We start from the raw sequence: 17,166 nt of genomic DNA on the forward strand, positions 1-17,166 counted from the left end.
TGGGCCACATCCAAGGCTGTATTTGTTCAGGTGAACTTCAGGAAATTTCAGGGTAAAAAAATCCTTCATTCTAACAGTCCATGGAGAATTTAAATAGATCAATCAAAATTATGTTAGGTATTACTATCTGGGGTTATAAATAAACCAATGTTTAGGGAGGAAAACTGTCTAAACAAATGAATGGCTACGAAGTTAATACATGGGAAGATCTATGAGCAAGAGGAAAATAATCTTTTCCATCTCATTTATTACTTAATCCAAAGTGTGCTTGTTTGACGTCTCTGTTTCCTGTTTGGATAGTGCATATGTGCTAAGTTCTGATGATGAGTTACTTGTTTGTGCAGTTGGGTTTCAGATAATCAAAATAAAAATGTTTAGAGCTGCACATCAAAGCCAATATTGTAATTAGTTAGCATTAAAACCTTGCTACTTCAATAGAAGGAAATAACAAGTTCCTCACACCAATTCTGAATAAATAAGCATTTCAAATTAAGAAAAGTATATGCTATTCTTAGATCTGTCTGTGTCCTGATCCTTGGCCTTCAGGGCCAAATCAGGGGATTTTAGAACGCTGCTTTCTACCTCCTAGTGAAAACTGCCTGCTCGTGACTGTTTTTCTAACCTGCAGACACATTCAGTCCCACAACCTGATGCACCGAGCTTGCCACACAATTTTCTGCATCCAGGGTAGTATGGTAAAAAGTAACTAACAACCTGTGCTGAGGACCAGACAGCATCCAATGGGGTTGGACTATCTGATAGCCCAAATTAAAATGTTCTAAGCCATGGTTGCCCCTTGTATTACATGTGATACTGTGAGTCTGTAATCAGTTTCTTAAAAACTTTATCATAGCGTTCTGTCTTCATTTTCTTATTATCCAGTATCATCATTCCCATTAGTAATTATTTTATCCAATTGCTAAGCCTGCACGTAAGTGCTAACTGATAGCGGGACTGTGCAACTGTTCCTGCTGTGCATTTTTAAATAGCAAACAATTTTTAAACAATTAATGGAGGAGGAAGAAGAGGCTGCTGCTGCCACTGGATCCACTACCACAACAACCATCACAACATCACTCCTTATTCCATCTGTTAATTGCAGTGAGACTTATATATGATTTGGACACATATGGGTGTCTATGTTTAGAAGCAAAGTTCATAAATTTATATAGCAGGGATGCATTAATAATTATTTACTTTCATTCTAAGTAAGCTTTAGTAAATCAATAGGCACTTCACTTTATCTTTTTTAGGAGTTAACAGATGATGAGTGAGAAAACTGATCTTTGCTACAAGAACATTTGCAATGTAGGTTTTATACTTTCTGCTTCCATGTTATTGAGGGACTATCATGGTTCTAACACATCCTTTTGAACTGGCATGGTGCATTTATCTGTTTCGGGAAAACTCTGAGCCAAAGTAGTAGAGCCATCTATTACGGAGACTAGTGCAAAGTGCACTCAAAAACCGGAATGCAAAAGGTATTACAGCTTTCTGAAAATTAAAATTTTTATTATGTTAATTTTGTATTATCAAGTAACGTTGTGACTGCTCTGTGTGAAGTCTCTAGAGTTAAAATAGTCTTTAAAGAGATGTTTATTTTTGGACAGGCCTATTGAGTTGTCCTATTGTATGTTAAAGTAGCTGCTCTCAGAGGTCACGGAGAGTTCAGCTTTACAAAGACACCCTTATTTTGTACAAACTGACTTTTCAGAGTCTTTAATAGGAACAAACAAAAATGTCTCTAATAAAACTTTTTTAGAATATTTCATTTGATGACTTGTACAGATAGAAAGGCGAAAAGTAACATAATGATACAAGTTTGGACAATAATCAGACACAAAAGCAAATGCTCTGTTTTCAGTAAGTGTAAATACCTGTGTATGTTTTTAATGTTTCTACCACAGGAACATAATTCTTGAGTTTTTGTGCTTGTTTCTTCGTCCTAAACCTACACACTTAGGAAAACATTAACTGACTTTTGGTTTTCTGAGCAGCAGACACTAGTTAAAAAGGCACAGATCCAGCAACTGGACCCAGTCAGATGGAGCGTGCCTTTGCACAGTTGAAGACTTTGGAGTCCAAAGCAGTCGGCCAGCCTGCATTAATCCCTCTGTATCGTCAGAGTGAAAGAGTAATTCAGCTCAAAACCAAGTAAATGCAGTGTTCGTGAAAGATAGTGCTCTGATAGGTATGAAAAGAGAACTCCTTACTCTTTCCCAGGAGGAGGATAACTTTAGCTGTGGCAAATCAATATTTCCACTGGTATAGCAGTTCATCTATGTCTCTGAGATACCCAGAGTGATTTACTGTATTTACCCATTTAGCGGCTGGTTTTATCTATTGCAACAGTCAGTTCCAATCTAGCAAGTGAAGCCGACATTGAGAAGAGCTGTACGAAGTTAGACACCTGTCATCCAATTGCAACGATCAGAGTATTACACAAGCGTACAACAGCAGGGAATAGCAGAGGCATGCGGAGACATGTCCGAGACTAAACCATAATTTTCTCTGCAGATGCTTTAAATGAGTATCACTGCTAGTAGACACATATGTGCTTAGCATTAGACAGCTTAAGACACTTCAAAAATTACAAAAATTCTTGAAAAGCCTGGGTCATCAGAGTGCTGCTTTGAAACTGGACGTGTTTTCTGGGATTTTAAAGGGATACTAGTGGGAAATTACTTCTTCTGAGGGGGGAAGGTTTGAGAACAGCAGCTTTGCAAACAATTTTTAAGACATTTTCTAGCAATGTAAGTTGCATACATATTAACTGCATTTTTTCAGGTCTAGACTAAGTGCAATGTTTGGAAACGGGGAGAGTTGGTGTTTACCATTCCCGCTTTCCATTCAGTGCATCCTCCACCACTAGGTCCGATGGGGCAGACAAACTGTGATCAGAAGTGCACCGGTTAATACCGGGCCTGACGCTGCCAGCCGTGCAGGCCAGTGCCAGTTCTTAGCCAGGTCCGTTGGCGGGGGCAGATGAAAGACCGCTGGCTGTTTAAACCGCCAGGATGGTGGGTCAGCGTTTGTTTGGACCGTTTCCAGAGACCCGTTTCTCCGCTTTGGCCAGCCCGCTGGGACAGCCGTGGCACTGACCGGGGAGCACACCAGGCCGCTCGTGGCCGAGGTGCCGAGTGCCCGCCCCGCCGCGGCGGCTGCCGGCGGGGCTCCGAACGGGCTGGACCGGGCCTCCCTTCCCTCGCTCGTCTCCCGCCCGGCTCCGCTCCGGGCGCGCCCCACGCCGGCCACGGGCACCCTGTCGCGACCAGCGGTAGGCGAGCTGGGGACGTCAGTGTGAAGGGGCCGGCCCTGGGCAAGGCAGGGCGGCCGCGTCCCGTCCCTCCCCGCCCCTCGCCGCGGCTCTCTCCCTCCCTCCCTCTCTCTGGCTGGGGGCGGCCGGGTCGGGATCCCATTCCTCCTCCCTTGGTGCGTGGTGGCGGTGGGAGCGGGGAAGCGCGAGCCTGGTGGGGCGCGGGCCGGAGGCGGCGGCAGGAGCGGAGACCCAGTGCGGGGGAGCTACCACTGCCGGGCAGAGGTGAGGCGGCGGCGCCGCTTAAGTTGTGAGGGGGAGGGAGGGAGGACGGGTACCGCTGGGAACACTTCCATTCATTGCCCTTGCGGCGGTCGGGCTGCAGCTCTCCTCGAGTTGGGGCTGTAGCCGCAGGATGGGCCGGGACGCCGCCGTGGGGGGACGGGGCACGGCGCGGAGGCAACGGCGAGGACGGGGCTGCGGCGCCGGCGAGAGCTGCCCTGTGTCCGCCGGGGACGCGGCGGGACGGGAGGGCACCCGCTCGCACCGTAGCGAGCGGGGAACCAGGGCGCGACCCGGCGGGCGGTGGGGCGCCGGGAGCCGCCGGGCTGCCTCCCTCTCTCCTTCCCTCCCTTGACCGCGGAGGTGCCACGGAGCAGCCAGCCCCGACGGGACGCGGCTCCCGCCGCCCGGCACCGGGCGGGGGCTTGGCGGCGCTGGAAGGGGGTGCCCCGCGCACACGTACGCAGCACCGTGCGGTCGCGGTTGCCGTCGGGGGTGTCGGTCGCCGCGGGGAGGGCGGCAGGGGCTGCCGTGCTCCCTCCTGTTCCGTTTCTGCGGGAAGCGCCGTAAGGACGGGGCGGGGACGGGGGAGCCCGGGGCGGGCGGAACGGCGGGGAACCCGCCCGCCCTGGTGGTCCCATGGCGGCTTCGTGCGGGACAGGGAGCGTGAGAAGGGGAGGGAGCGGGAGTAAGGCTGCCTCCAGCCAGGCCTGCACTTACCGGCCGCGGCACCTGCGGCCTCTCCGGGGCAAGCGGGGCGGGAGCCGCTTGTCTCCTCAGCGAGCTGCGTGGGGGAGAGAGAGGGTTCAAAACTCACCTCGGCGCCTTCCCACCTACGGCGTGTTCTTCCTTCCCCTTGCCTTTCTGGGCTTAGTTCTTGCGGGGGAACTGCGGGTATTTTGTTTCTTAAGGTCCTTTAGGAGAGGGCAAGAAATGCATGGCACAGGTTACCAATGAAGGTTGGTTGGTAGTTCAGGCGTTGCTCCGAAGGAGTGGTGGTAACACACCATTGAGACTGGATCCCGTAATTCGTAAGTTGCGGGTGCGTTGGAGCGATGTAAAGTAGAACAACATGGGCTGGCAGTGCTGCGTCCGGACAAGTGTGCGCTCTGCCAGTACCTGGTGGCAGAGTGGCTGGATTGCTCCATTGCAGTAAGTTTACACAGAGCCAAAAGTAAGCAGACAAGACGCTGCAAGTGTGCGCATCCTGATGAGAGATGTGTTATTAGGAATAACTGAAAAAAAATTAAAAAGCTCTAGCTGACCTCATTTAGAAGAAAATATTATATATGTTAATTAAAAGGTTTGGCTTTCTTAGGGAAGCATTCCTAGGCACCATTACAGATACCTTAATGAAAGTATCTGCTCCGTCCCAGTCCTGCAGTGGGTTCTGGCTGTGCAAGCTCACACCTGCAAGGAGACCTGTTGTTTTCAGGGGGTTTGCTTTGGTCACAGAAACCCTATAGAGCTGTAATTCATTGAGGCTTAAATATATACTATGCACAAAGAGCGGCTTATTGGAAAATGTCAGTGACACTGAAATCAATGTTCCAATTTATTCTTCTGAATAAAACATGCTACAAAAAGGCACTTCCTTGAGTATTTTCTCCATGACCACCCATTGTAGGATGCAGGATATAGACAGGCTGTCAGTCTGCTCTGTTCAGGCAGTTGTTAATGAGAGGATTTTATCTCCAACAGTTTCATGGGACCGTTCCTCAATTTTCATTGCATATGCTAGTTGTGGCTGCTCCAGCTTTAATCACATTGCTGCTTTCTTCACAAGTTTTCTCTGTCTAGGTCATAGAGTGGGTTTAATCAGTACGTAGGAAATTGCCCTCTTCATCTTTGTTTTAATCATCTGTTTTTATTAAGCATTCTGGGAAATGCTTGGGTGATGATGTACCCGCATGTTAGGCAAGTAACAGTAGTGTGTCATTTGCTTTTAAGAGTGTAAATCACTGGGACTGGATGCAGCATTTCTGTATAAGAATGTTACAGTCCCTTTTTTTTACCTATTTCATCAAAACATATTCCTCCACATCTTCTAAGTCACTCTTGATTGTGCTGGGCTGGTAAATTTGGATCAGGAATACTGCTGGCAAAGACTGAAAGGAAGCCAGTAATTGCTGTGATCCTTTTTCATGTTCTAGCTTGTAGCTGTGAAAATTGCTTGTGGTGTTCTGAAATACAGTAGGACAATGACATATTAAGTGCTATATGCTGTTGCATCAGCAGAACCTGGTTGGGTTGCAGGTGACTGTATAGCTGGCATCAGGCAAGAAACCCAATGTTTTGTTTTGCATACAGTGTAGACATTATAGTTTAAATAATAATTACGTGAAAAGGAAGATTCATTTTTTTTCTGAGTGATGTGAAGATGACTATTTATGAAAATTTGTATTTCCAGAACCTTCTCCTTTGTTAGACATTCAGTACCAGTTCGAGGGCTCCCCAGTAAAATAGAAGAGGTGGTTACAACAAGGGAACATGTTCAACACAGGATGGCAGCTCCTAGCTGGTGTAAGATTCCTGGTTACCTACTGTAGGCAACAACCAATTTCGAGGAATTTCACCCTCAGCTTCTAAAAACTAACTTGTTACAAGAGGAAAAGGAAAAACTCTCTTCATGTAGGAGTAGCCCCCACTGAAGTGGCTGGGCTTCCCCCTCACCATGCAGGAGTTGCAGAGCTGTTTGGTGAAGCTTGGGGTGGGTGTGAGGATTGCTGCTCTGCTGTCCCTAGCTCTCCTCACTTCCTACACACATGTGCATTCATGCACAGGCACAAGCACACATGGCTCCTCTTGTTGGCTGAACTTTTGCACCATCCAGCCTGTGGGGAGGAGAGCAAAGATCACCTTCTGAACTGCTGGTGGCTTTTGGCAATGAGAGAAGCTGTTTTGTGTCTTCCTCCCTCCCTCCCTTCCAAGAGGGGCTTTTTGTGTCTCCCTATTTGCTGCGTTCCTCTGTGGTTTTGGTGCCTCCCTTCCCCTGCAACAGTTCCCATTTCTCTGCTTTCTGCCTAGGGGCTGATAAATGATTTGGGGTGTCAACATTTTGAACTCACTTGGGAACAAGGGCAGAGGTGGTGAGCGGCTGGAAGGTGTTACTGGCTGTCAGAGCCCTTTATTTGATGCAGAGACAATTGCTGATGCGATTATAGCTGACAAGTCAGTTAAAATGATGCCAGAGACTTTTAACTTAGATTATTTTTCCCTTCTGGTTTTCCAGCTTTCACAAAAATTGACAGGCTTCCCCCCCAGTCATGGTACCTAAAATCTTCCCTGGAAATATGGAGCTAGTAGGGTGTGTTCTTCCAAAATCATCGTCCTATGTACAGATGAACTGGAAGTCAGCTGAATGTAGGGCCTGATTAAAAACTAGTGTTATCACTTGTATTTTAAAATCGCTGGGTCAGATATGATTTTAAAATCATGGTCAGATACTCTGAAAGCTGTGTAAACAACAGTTCTGTTATTTTATTTTTAAATAGTCTTCTAAGTAAAGCAAATAGTTTCAGTAATTTTCCTGTTATATTATTGAAAGTAGTTAATACATTTTGGAAAATCTTTTACTGCTGATCTGAGATCTGAAATTTTTTTAATTGCCTTTGTTTCTCCCCATGTTTAGACTTTAGGAGATCAGACATAAACCATGGATAAGCATGTCAACACTAGTTAATCAGAGAATAATTTTCCTAGAAGATAACTTTGTGGAAGGTAATTCCAAAGAAAACAAAATCCACAATGAAAAAATAATTAAATTACAAATTTGCTGCAACAGCAAGCAACTGACTGCAAATGTGCCCAATCTATGTGAGTGGATCAGAAATATTTCTGAAATTCTGAACTCAGGGAATACATGTAGCAATTGGGCAATTATCATTTTCATGACCAAGCACAAATAAATCATGGCAGAAAATATCTAGAGACTTTTGTGCTGTTTACACAATCAATAGGACCCAGTTTCTGATTCAGTATAAGTAATAAAAAATATAATAAAACTAAATCACAGTCTGTTGTTAAAGATTAATTTCTCCAGTTTTCCTTGTCTGCTGGTCCTTATAATCATACTATCTTTCTCAGCTTGGACCTGTGTAGTAAAGTTATATGTGAGCTCTTCAAAGGAGAATCCAGGATGTTTAAGACATAGCTGTGTGAGCGGAGTGCTGCAGTGATATTCGTTCCTTAAAATATTTCTTATTTATATTGGTTTAAATGTTGTTGGTTGGGGTTTCCTTTGAGGCCCATGGTGAAAGCATGGAAGCTAAATAATAAACCATGAAAATGAAACAGTATAAAAAGAGGGGAAAAATGTCTTGGAGAAAGCCTGATAATTGTATTGCAGCCAGTGAGAGAACTAATGAATGAACCCATACACACAAGGAAGCCTTACTTTAAGCTGATTTTCAGCTATTTTTATTTTCAGCTTTATACAGCTTCTAGTGATTAGAAAGGATTAATGAAGCAATATTACCAAAGCAGCTGTGCAGCCTCCTTTGTCATTGGTATCAATGCTCCATTTCAAATTACTTTGTCTTAATACTGTCTTATCTTACAGGCCGTGAAGTTATTGTTAGATTCATGTTTTATACATGGCATCCAACATCTTACTGGTGAAAATGTCTTGGGTTTGAATTAGCTTTAGGATTCACTAATTGACCTTCACGTTTGCTAACACCTGACATTGCATACATTGTGTGTATTTTCATGCATTGTTTACGACAATTCACTAATCACAGTATTAGTGCTGTCATTCTGTTCCAGATGAACAACACTAAATTTTGTAGATAAAATCATATAATAGGCTTTAATAGTACAAATGGTATTTATTTTAAAGTTTGATTGTTGGCCTTTTCATTTTGCAAGATTCTTTTTGATCCCAAGTAGGCTCTTCTGTTACGGTGCCTTAGAAAAACAAATCTTCTAAGTTTATTGCTAATAGAAATGGTCAATGTGATAATTGTAGCAATTATAACCTGAGCCTTGTCTGAACGGAATGTTGCATTGGTTTATTAAAAGCCGTCCAGTTTTTAAGCCAGCTTCATTCAAGCAATGTGGCTTCTCAGAGTGGCTGAGACTTTGGGTAGCTGTCACAGAACTTTCTTGGTTCAGCTTCCAGGCATAATCCCTTAAACCTGTTTGGAAAGAATCACCTGTGATGTGGGAGGATAAATTCAGTCTCTGTATTTGATCTTCAGTTGAGATTACAGGTAGGGTGCCAGTTGGTGCCATCTGTGTTTGTAGGTTTTGCAATAGTATTCACTGAGAGATTATCTGGATGCCAAATCAGTTTACACAGGTCAGTGAATTGCAGCTTGCAAGGCTTATGTCTGGGATCGTTGTAAACAGGTTTTTCAGAGTTTTCATTGAACTTCATTTGTCAAAACCTGACCTCATCACAAAAGTGTGTGGTGGTGCTAATGCACTGGTTTTATATGCTGGCAAATACATTTGAGAGAAGCTTTATTTTAATGGTTTTGTGCTCTTGTTTTGTCTCTTAGTGTGTGCATATTGCTTTGATATGTCCTGTGCAAACAGTAGTTTTGTGGAAGGAAAGCGGTAACAAAAAATATTTTCATATATAGGGGCGGTGGGGTTTTTTTCTTGAAATGTTAAGTGATATACGTGCAGTGCTGTAAATATAGTTACTGTTCCTGCAATAAAGTACCTGCAAAAGAGAAACAGCTGCAGGTAAGAGTACAATTTGTCAGATGTCTGGAGTTCTCTAAAGCAAGATTTGTACTTTACCAAGAGAGTTCTTTGTTTGCAAAGAACAGCAGCATCTTTCTGCACAACTATTTAGTACTAATGAATAGGATGTATTGAATTGAATTGTGCTTGTAATAGACACTGTGGTGGGTATCTCATGCAAATAGTATTGCGCTCTCAGCCTTGTATGGAACTCATTTCACAAAATAAGGCAGTGAGTGTATGTAGTCATCGTGACAATTTTAGCAATTGTAACTCTGTTTCAGAACAGACACCTGATAAAACCTGAGCATCATTCTGCACAGGCAAGTCTGAATAATTTTAACTTATGAGTTCAACATTAAGTGGTGGGCCATGTTTGGCATGATAATGAAATTACAGTTTTATGCTCGATAGAAAGTTTCATGCCATGTTATGTCTTCTCTCCTCTCTCTGCGTTGATTTTTCTCAGGATAGTGTTGCTTTGGTATGGTTTACCTTTCAAGAGTTAAAAAGGTCTCATTTTTCTCTGTTTTAGAATTTCTTTAAGCTGCTAACAGACATAGTACATGACAGCTGGTGTGCAAGATTTTCCACAGACCGGCCAGTTGATTGATCTGCTGAGATGCTAGATAATTTAGTAGAGGTATCCAGTTTGCAGAAATGTGCATGAATTTTGTGTTGCACATACATGTTTATTCAATCATTAGTCATGATCAGGACTGCATAAAATCAGTGTAATTACCTTCAACCAATCTTTATGTCTAAGTGACCCAGACTGCATTCCATGACAGCCCTGACAGCTTGAATTAGAGTTTGCCTTTCATCGCAGCCAAATTTGGAGTACAGAAATATCCAGCCTTTCTTGAGCTTGCTCAGTGCAAGAGTGGGACGTGTGAACGTGAAGCAGTGAAAGTCCAGTCTAAAACAGAGCCTTAGGAATGTTCTAATTCATTGGTGCGTGACATGCCCATATCAGCAGAGTTTACCTAGTTTTTCTGTTGCACATTGCATGCATTGCACAGTGGATGTGCAATCTGTTGCTTTCAGGGTGCGTTAGGAGTTTTGCACACGTGTATGCCCTGTACTCTGCATAGTATGCATCTGCTTCCAAGCCACGTTTAAAGAATGTCTGGGGAAGGTCAGAGAATAGAAGTCCACGCTTTCAGCACAATTTATCCAGCTCTTGGCTGTTAGTCTTCCTTTCTTTCCACAGGCTTCTTGGAGTTGAGCAGGGCAAGGGTCTGGATGAATAGTGTATGTGTAAGCAGATTGTTTGTAACCTCGTTTTTTCCAAGGCAGCCCTTTAGCCCTCCCCGCACACCCCCTTTATTTTTTTTAAATGGCTGAAGAGAGTCTTCCTCAGGTCACAAGGAAAAGATCATTAAAAGACAGGTCTGGAAGAGGCCTTATGAAGTTATCTAGTCCATTTATCTGCCTCAGATTAGGATCGTCCATATCTGTCATCTGTGACTCCCTTACATCATCATACCATGAAAAAAATTTATTTTCATGTTATCCAATTCACACATTGTTTGTTGCAGTTTAACACCGTGACTACTCATCCTTCCTCTGTCTTGGACAATGCAAATAATTGTTATTCTTCTTACAATGTGTTTTACTACGCTTCTTCTTAACTATCATACCCTGCTGTTTCATTAAGCTCAATTGTTTGACCTCACGGGTGCTGTTTTCTGTACACTGGTTCCTTTTGTTGTTTTTCTTTGGGTTATCTTCCATTACTTCACATCTGTTTTGTTATGTCCAGCTTCCACTGCCTGTGTTCCACTTGAGGTTTTAATGATGTTGAATAAAATGGAATGGGATCCTCTTCACACTTGCTGACGCGATGCATGTCTTTTTTGCAGTACTATGACTCTTTTTCATGGTCTTTTTCAGTGATCCACCAGATCCTCCTCATCCAAGGATACATGTTATAAGACACTGTTCTCACTGATTGTTTTATAGCTGGTTGTTTCTACCTAACCGTAGTATCTTGCACATCTTCTTACTGAAGATGACACTTTTTTTCAGGTCATTCTTCCAGTTCATCATTTTGAATTCTTATCCTTTCCTCCAATAAATATGCTACCTTTTCTAGATTAACATTGTCTGGTCATAGAAGAACTTACTTTATCACATGATATAGATCCTGAAAATACTGAAACAAATATTCTGTGGAAATCTTACCTAAAAAATGGAAGACATTTTTAATTAAGTGTCTTTTTTTCTGCTTGTAATGATCCTTTTCAGGGAAGGCAATGTAGAGGAGAGACAAAGTTTTAGGACAATTTTCCTTGTAGCGCAAGTGATTAAAATTAGTCATGTGTATTGAAGAGTCTGTGGAAAGAAAAATTCACCAGACTCTGGTAGTCCTGTGGACTGGGGAAAGCAATTCATGCCGATGCTAATGCAGAGAGGGAAACCTCCTTTCTCCTCAAGTCTTTCCATTAATTTCCAAGTGATGGAGGTAAATATTTTCACAAGGAACTGTTGGCCTCCATTCTTGTCTATTTTTGTAATATTAATACTAGTTTATTGTATAGTCAAAGCCTGTTGTAAAATGCACATTTAGGGGTAGTGGCTGTAGTTAAAAAGGTACAAGTTGTGTTTGAAAGAGGAAAACAGAAAGATCAAACTCTGGCAGAATTAAATAACCATAAGAAGGCAGATTAGAAAAGAATGAGGAATAAGTTGAGGAGCAGGAAGTCTGCTACAGACAGTCTGTAAGGCCAACAGATTATTGGGCAATGAAAAGAACATTCAGGGAAGGCAAGGCCATAGTAGTAAGACTAAGTGTGTATTTTTTTCTGTTCACTGCAAGGATGGTCAGAGATGCAAAACACCTTCCAAACAATGAACAGTTAAGTTGGTGAGGAAAAGAGACAACTGGGGATGTGATGATAGTTTTATAAAAACATGAACAGCATGGCGAGGGTGATAGGGATCAGTTGTTCATTGTCTCTCCCAGTACAAGAACTAATGAGCATGGAAATTAAACTAGCAGGTGTTGGGTTCGGGACAGCAAAAAGAGATTTGTTTCGTGCACATATCATTAAGTTGTGTAACTCCACAGGATGTGGTGGATACTGAAAATTTATACCAATTCAAAGGGAGACTGGACAAAATGAATGGAAGAAAAAGTCTGTAGGGGACTATTAAATACATAAGCATGACCTTTGGCTTTGAAAGTCCCTGAGCTGCAAGTTATTGGAGACTGGAGAGTATTTGGGGAAAGTATGACTAAACGCTTACACTATTCTTATCCTCTTCGCCAGACATCTGCTTTTGGCTGCTCTTGGAAATGGGGAGTACTGGGTAGAAGATTTGACCTGGCATAATTTTAGATTTGTCTTTTTAAATTGTAAAAACTCAAGACACATTTTTCTGTGAGTTAGGAGCTCAGGGTAGCATCTGCAAATCTTGTACTTTGTAGACCGAAAGCCTCCTATTCATTTTCCTTATAATTTAAGACAGAAGTACATTTTTAACAAAACACAAAAATTACTATGAACATTTGTCTGTCTTCTGCCAGTTGGCGTCAACTACAAATTATGTTTCATTTCAGTCATGCTAAACTGCCAGATGAGATAATACATATTGTCTCATTTAGGGAATCTAAGCAGCTATGTCTGTAATCCTAACTTGGTTTTTCTGATTTATTTTCTCCTACGTGTGTGTGAAATTGTATTTAATATGGAAGTTTTTCGTTTCTCTGCCCTTCTCCCTTCTACACTAGGTGAGATTCCCTGCAGAGTTAGAGAAAAAACTGAAAGCTCTTAGATCTCTGATGGGGACAGAGCAGTATAGAGAGAGTGTTACTTATTCTACAGACACTGATTGACTGGATTGATTTAGTGTTCATTCAGTGGTACACCTTATGGCACTCACTAGCAGATCGAAAACCCATAACCACACATCTCTTGCAAATGCAAACATCTCTTGTAAATATACCTTGATGTTAACTTTGTACTAGTAGGTTTTCTGCTCTGTCAGATATTGTTCATCTCTCTATGACTCTGACAATGCTAGACCAGGTATTGTTCGTCCTTCTTCAGCTGGTGTGAAGTCGGCATGAATGCAACATCTTACGCTCTGGCGAACTTGACAGAAATGTTATTATGTCCACACCTGCTCAGGGGTAAATTTGTATTACCAGATGGTAATGTACCAGATGGTAATCTGGTGTTAATGAAGACACAGCCATGTGTTGCACATGCATTCTTTACTTTTCTGTCACATATTAATACATTTAAGACACTTTTGCTGGGTTTTCTGAAGTGGTAATGAGGGTTATATTAACAATGCTTTTCACTGCAGACTGTATCTACAGACTTCATGTCTTATGACCTAAATGTTTCCTCTGTTCTTGTAATACCAAATACATAATTTTATCCTCCTTTTGTCTGAGGCATGGGGGAAAGTAATTTTGGCTGGAAGTGGAAAGCCTGGGCAGTGATTATACTGCCATAGAAGGTTTTTTTGTACCAGGTATTAGACCGTTCCATGTTACCAGTAGTTGAGTTCCCAGGTTATCCTCTGCTGCTGCAGTGGAGGCTGGGCTGAAGAGGTAAGGATCATGAAAGTATTAGCAAGTTCCTTCCTGAGCCTTTGTAGTCTGTTCCCACATCTGCTACTGAAGTAGATTGATCATACTGACTCCATACAGGTTACATCAGATACTGAAGTGGGCTTTACTGAAGTATGTGGCTTTGGAGGTGGGGAAAGAAAGGCAACGTTTGTGTTTGTGTAGGTGAGACTATTGAAGTTTGTTGTAAATAACTGAGTGCTGTTTTGTTATTGTTGGGATGTTTGTATATAGTAGCTACTTTGATCTCTGCACACTGAGTGAACGTTAATTAATGTTGCTACAGCAAAGTTGTTTTGTGACTACCTTAAGAATAAACTGTAGGAAAACCCAGAAGTATTCTTATGTTCAAATATGATCTGATACCTGCAAATATTTGAACTGATGATGCATATAACAAATACAGTTTTCTTCTCTGAAGGTTTACTAAAGCTGTGCCAAATGCAATTAGTCATAGTCAAGAGCACCACAGCTGAGTATTTCGGAATTGATAAAGGAAGATAAGTTTTCTGTTTAGACAGAAAAGTCATCCAGCTCTTCTGTTGGACCAAAACACCTCTCCTGTATGGACAGGGGAAGGTTCGGCCATGTCGTTAACTGATTATACTGAGAAGTATGTCAGGTAACACAAAGCTACTGTTCAGATACCTAACAGTCTGCCTTTTATCTGAACAATAGCACAAGGTTCTTTGCCAGAGAATCAGGGAATACATCCGAAGGGCTCATACTTTAGATACAGTCTGTGAAAACAGTCCAAAGAAAATCTTTTAAATGTTTGGGGTTTTGTTTGGATTGTTTTTTCTTTTTCCTTTTAGCCTTTTGCTATTGAGTTGGACTGCAAAAGGACAGAAAAATGGCCTTGTATCTAGCTATCAATCAGTTGATTGATTGATCATTGACCTCAGATGTAGTACCTATGATAGCGATTCTTCTTTGAAGTTTTTATGTAACCAGACCATACTTTTTAGGAGAAAACTGTTAAGCACTCTTTTTGGAGATTAGATTATGGAAGGGAGATCATTAATTAAATGATATTGCAAAGAAGTCTTTACTACCATCTTTTGCCTGTTGTTTCACTTTCCACTCATTCTTCCTCTTGTGACTGAATAGAATATATTATTTTATTGAGTACAATTTTTTTTTCAGTGAGGATGAAGAGTTCAGATATGCGTCAAACAAGCCCAATAATTTGGAAAACAAGTATGTCTCTTTCTAATGTGCTTTCCTCTATTGGAAAGACTGAACAAAGACAAAGACTGATCAAAATCAATTCTGTCATTACTCATGTTTTTCTGTCTGATAATATGAAAGGTTATTTATAAGCACTGGTTAATTAAAATCCAGGGCATCAGACCTGTGTCTGTCTGTCTAGGCTGAAGCATCATTCGTCAGTTGAGGGGAGCAGTATATGTGTAGCCATCTTTGCAAACACACATAATGTACTTCACATTATCTCTAAAATCCTCAGACATTATGGCCCATTTCAGGAAGATGTTGGTCTGATAAATGAAGAATGGGCAGTTACAGTCCCATTGAATATCTCGGTGAAGCAGTTTGCAGTCTAGGGGGTAACAAAATTATCTGATACTTATTTTTTCTGGGCTGTCTTAGACCATTATGTGCCCTTCCTCAGTCAAAATCTCAAAAATACAAAGTTTATTTCCTGTTTATTTTTTAGAAAGCAGTGTTCTGTTTTTCACATTAGTTTCCTGTGATTTCCTGCAAAGCCTCAGAAGCTCAAAATATCATGATGTGTCTCCTTATTCAGAGAGGAAGCAGGTATGGTCAAGCATTTGTTTTTTTCTAAAGGAACTGTAATTGATAAGAATAGCTACCAATATTACATGAAATAGTAACAAATAACCACTGGCTTCATATTCACAGACATCTAGAAGAGTCCTGTGTACAGGGCATTGTCCTCTTAAAGAGAGAAACAGACAAAAGGTCTAAGTGATGACACGAGGGCTCAACAGATGGACTCCAAAATCTGCGCTTCGCTGGGCAAAACCCACAGCTCTCTCCTTTCTTCCCAACAGCTTTCTGTGAGCTTCCTTGCTAAGGGCAGGGAACATTCTGTTGGCTTTGGATCGCTACAGACATCTCGATTTCGCTTGTGAGAAGCAAACGGCATACCTCTTAATTTGTGTTTATCTCATTACCAAATGATAGAAATAGTCTGCTGGTCTTGCAGTGAAACTAGTGTCCTGTTTAAAAAATAATAATGTCCACCTACTGGTTCTATCTGCTGTTCGCAACTGGCAACTTCCTAAACTCTCTTTGCTGTGCACTTCTGTTTTTGCATATAACTCTAAATTATTTGATCCTGGATGAGTTATATGTTCTAGTAGCTCTGGATTTAATTAGTTCAAATTAAATGTTTTTTTGTTTTAACATCCACATGCTGTTACTCCATTAATGGTTGAGTAATGTAGTAATAGTCTTTGTTTATGAACCAGAGAGGAATGCAAATTGCTGCACAGCATTGTCCTTAGTGAGTAGAGGCTTATCCACCTTTTAAGCTTTAAGTCTTAATTTTTCCATTCATACTTTATTTTAGTTTCGTTTTTTTGTGTGTATGTGTCTTCATTTGACTGAGATAAAGATTTAAATGGGAAAATTACTATATATGGCTATAGTCAACCTAAACCTGTCTATGCGGCAGAAACTTTTTCTTTCTCTTTTTTCCCCCTTTTTTCTATGAAGTTTGCATGCTCCCACAGTGGAATAAATGATTCAGTAGTTGGTCCCTCCCCCTGGATTATGGCTCTGCTGAGAGCCAAGTTTTTGAATGGCTCCTATTTAATCTATCTTGTTTTGAAGATGGGGTACGTTTTGTTAAAAAGGGCAGACATTCTTTACCTGTCAGCCAGTTGGAGGAGCAGCAACTGTTGAATGAAAAAATTCACATTCCTTCTCCTGTAATTTAATGCAATTGGGAAGTAGATGGTTTTCCCTTTTGCATGGAGGTTTGGATATTAGTAACTTGTAGGCTGGCACAAGATGATCCGTACCCACTTCTGTGGTTGCTGACTGTGGCTTAGAGTTCTGCAGTTCAGAAATCTTTTGCATCTTGAGGTTTAAAAAAATCAATGAAGCTGTCCATGGAAGACTTTGTCGAAAAATGAATTTGTTTCTCCTGTTGTGTTGGAATTATTTGGGGGTGCCAGCCTGTGCATAGGCCTGTAGCTATTCCTGCATCCTCAAATGCCACTGGGATAGCCAGTGTTCAGTCTGGCAATGGCAGTAATTCTTGAGGTGCTGGTAACCATTTGGTGAATTTCTCTCTCTCCTTTTCCAGCCATATGGTCTGAGCATTGCCCTGAGTGGGTTAGTTGATTCATCATTACTA

At 41.8% G+C, this 17,166-nt stretch overlaps 1 protein-coding gene across 4 annotated transcripts in view; it reads left to right on the forward strand.

Moving 5' to 3' along the window:
• The first annotated feature begins 3,442 nt into the window (after window positions 1–3,442).
• Window positions 3,443–17,166, forward strand: part of LHFPL2 (LHFPL tetraspan subfamily member 2) — a 125,183-nt gene continuing 111,459 nt past the window's right edge. For 2 of the 4 annotated variants that reach the window (XM_054811060.1, XM_054811059.1), the window contains exon 1: window positions 3,443–3,541. The gene's annotated coding sequence lies outside the window, so the exon portion shown is untranslated. The remainder of the gene's footprint in view (window positions 3,542–17,166) is intronic. The other 2 variants (XM_054811061.1, XM_054811063.1) reach the window with 1 other exon arrangement.

The sequence above is a fragment of the Grus americana genome, chromosome Z (genome assembly GCF_028858705.1).
Source record: "Grus americana isolate bGruAme1 chromosome Z, bGruAme1.mat, whole genome shotgun sequence".
In the NCBI taxonomy this organism is placed as follows: Eukaryota; Metazoa; Chordata; class Aves; order Gruiformes; family Gruidae; genus Grus; species Grus americana.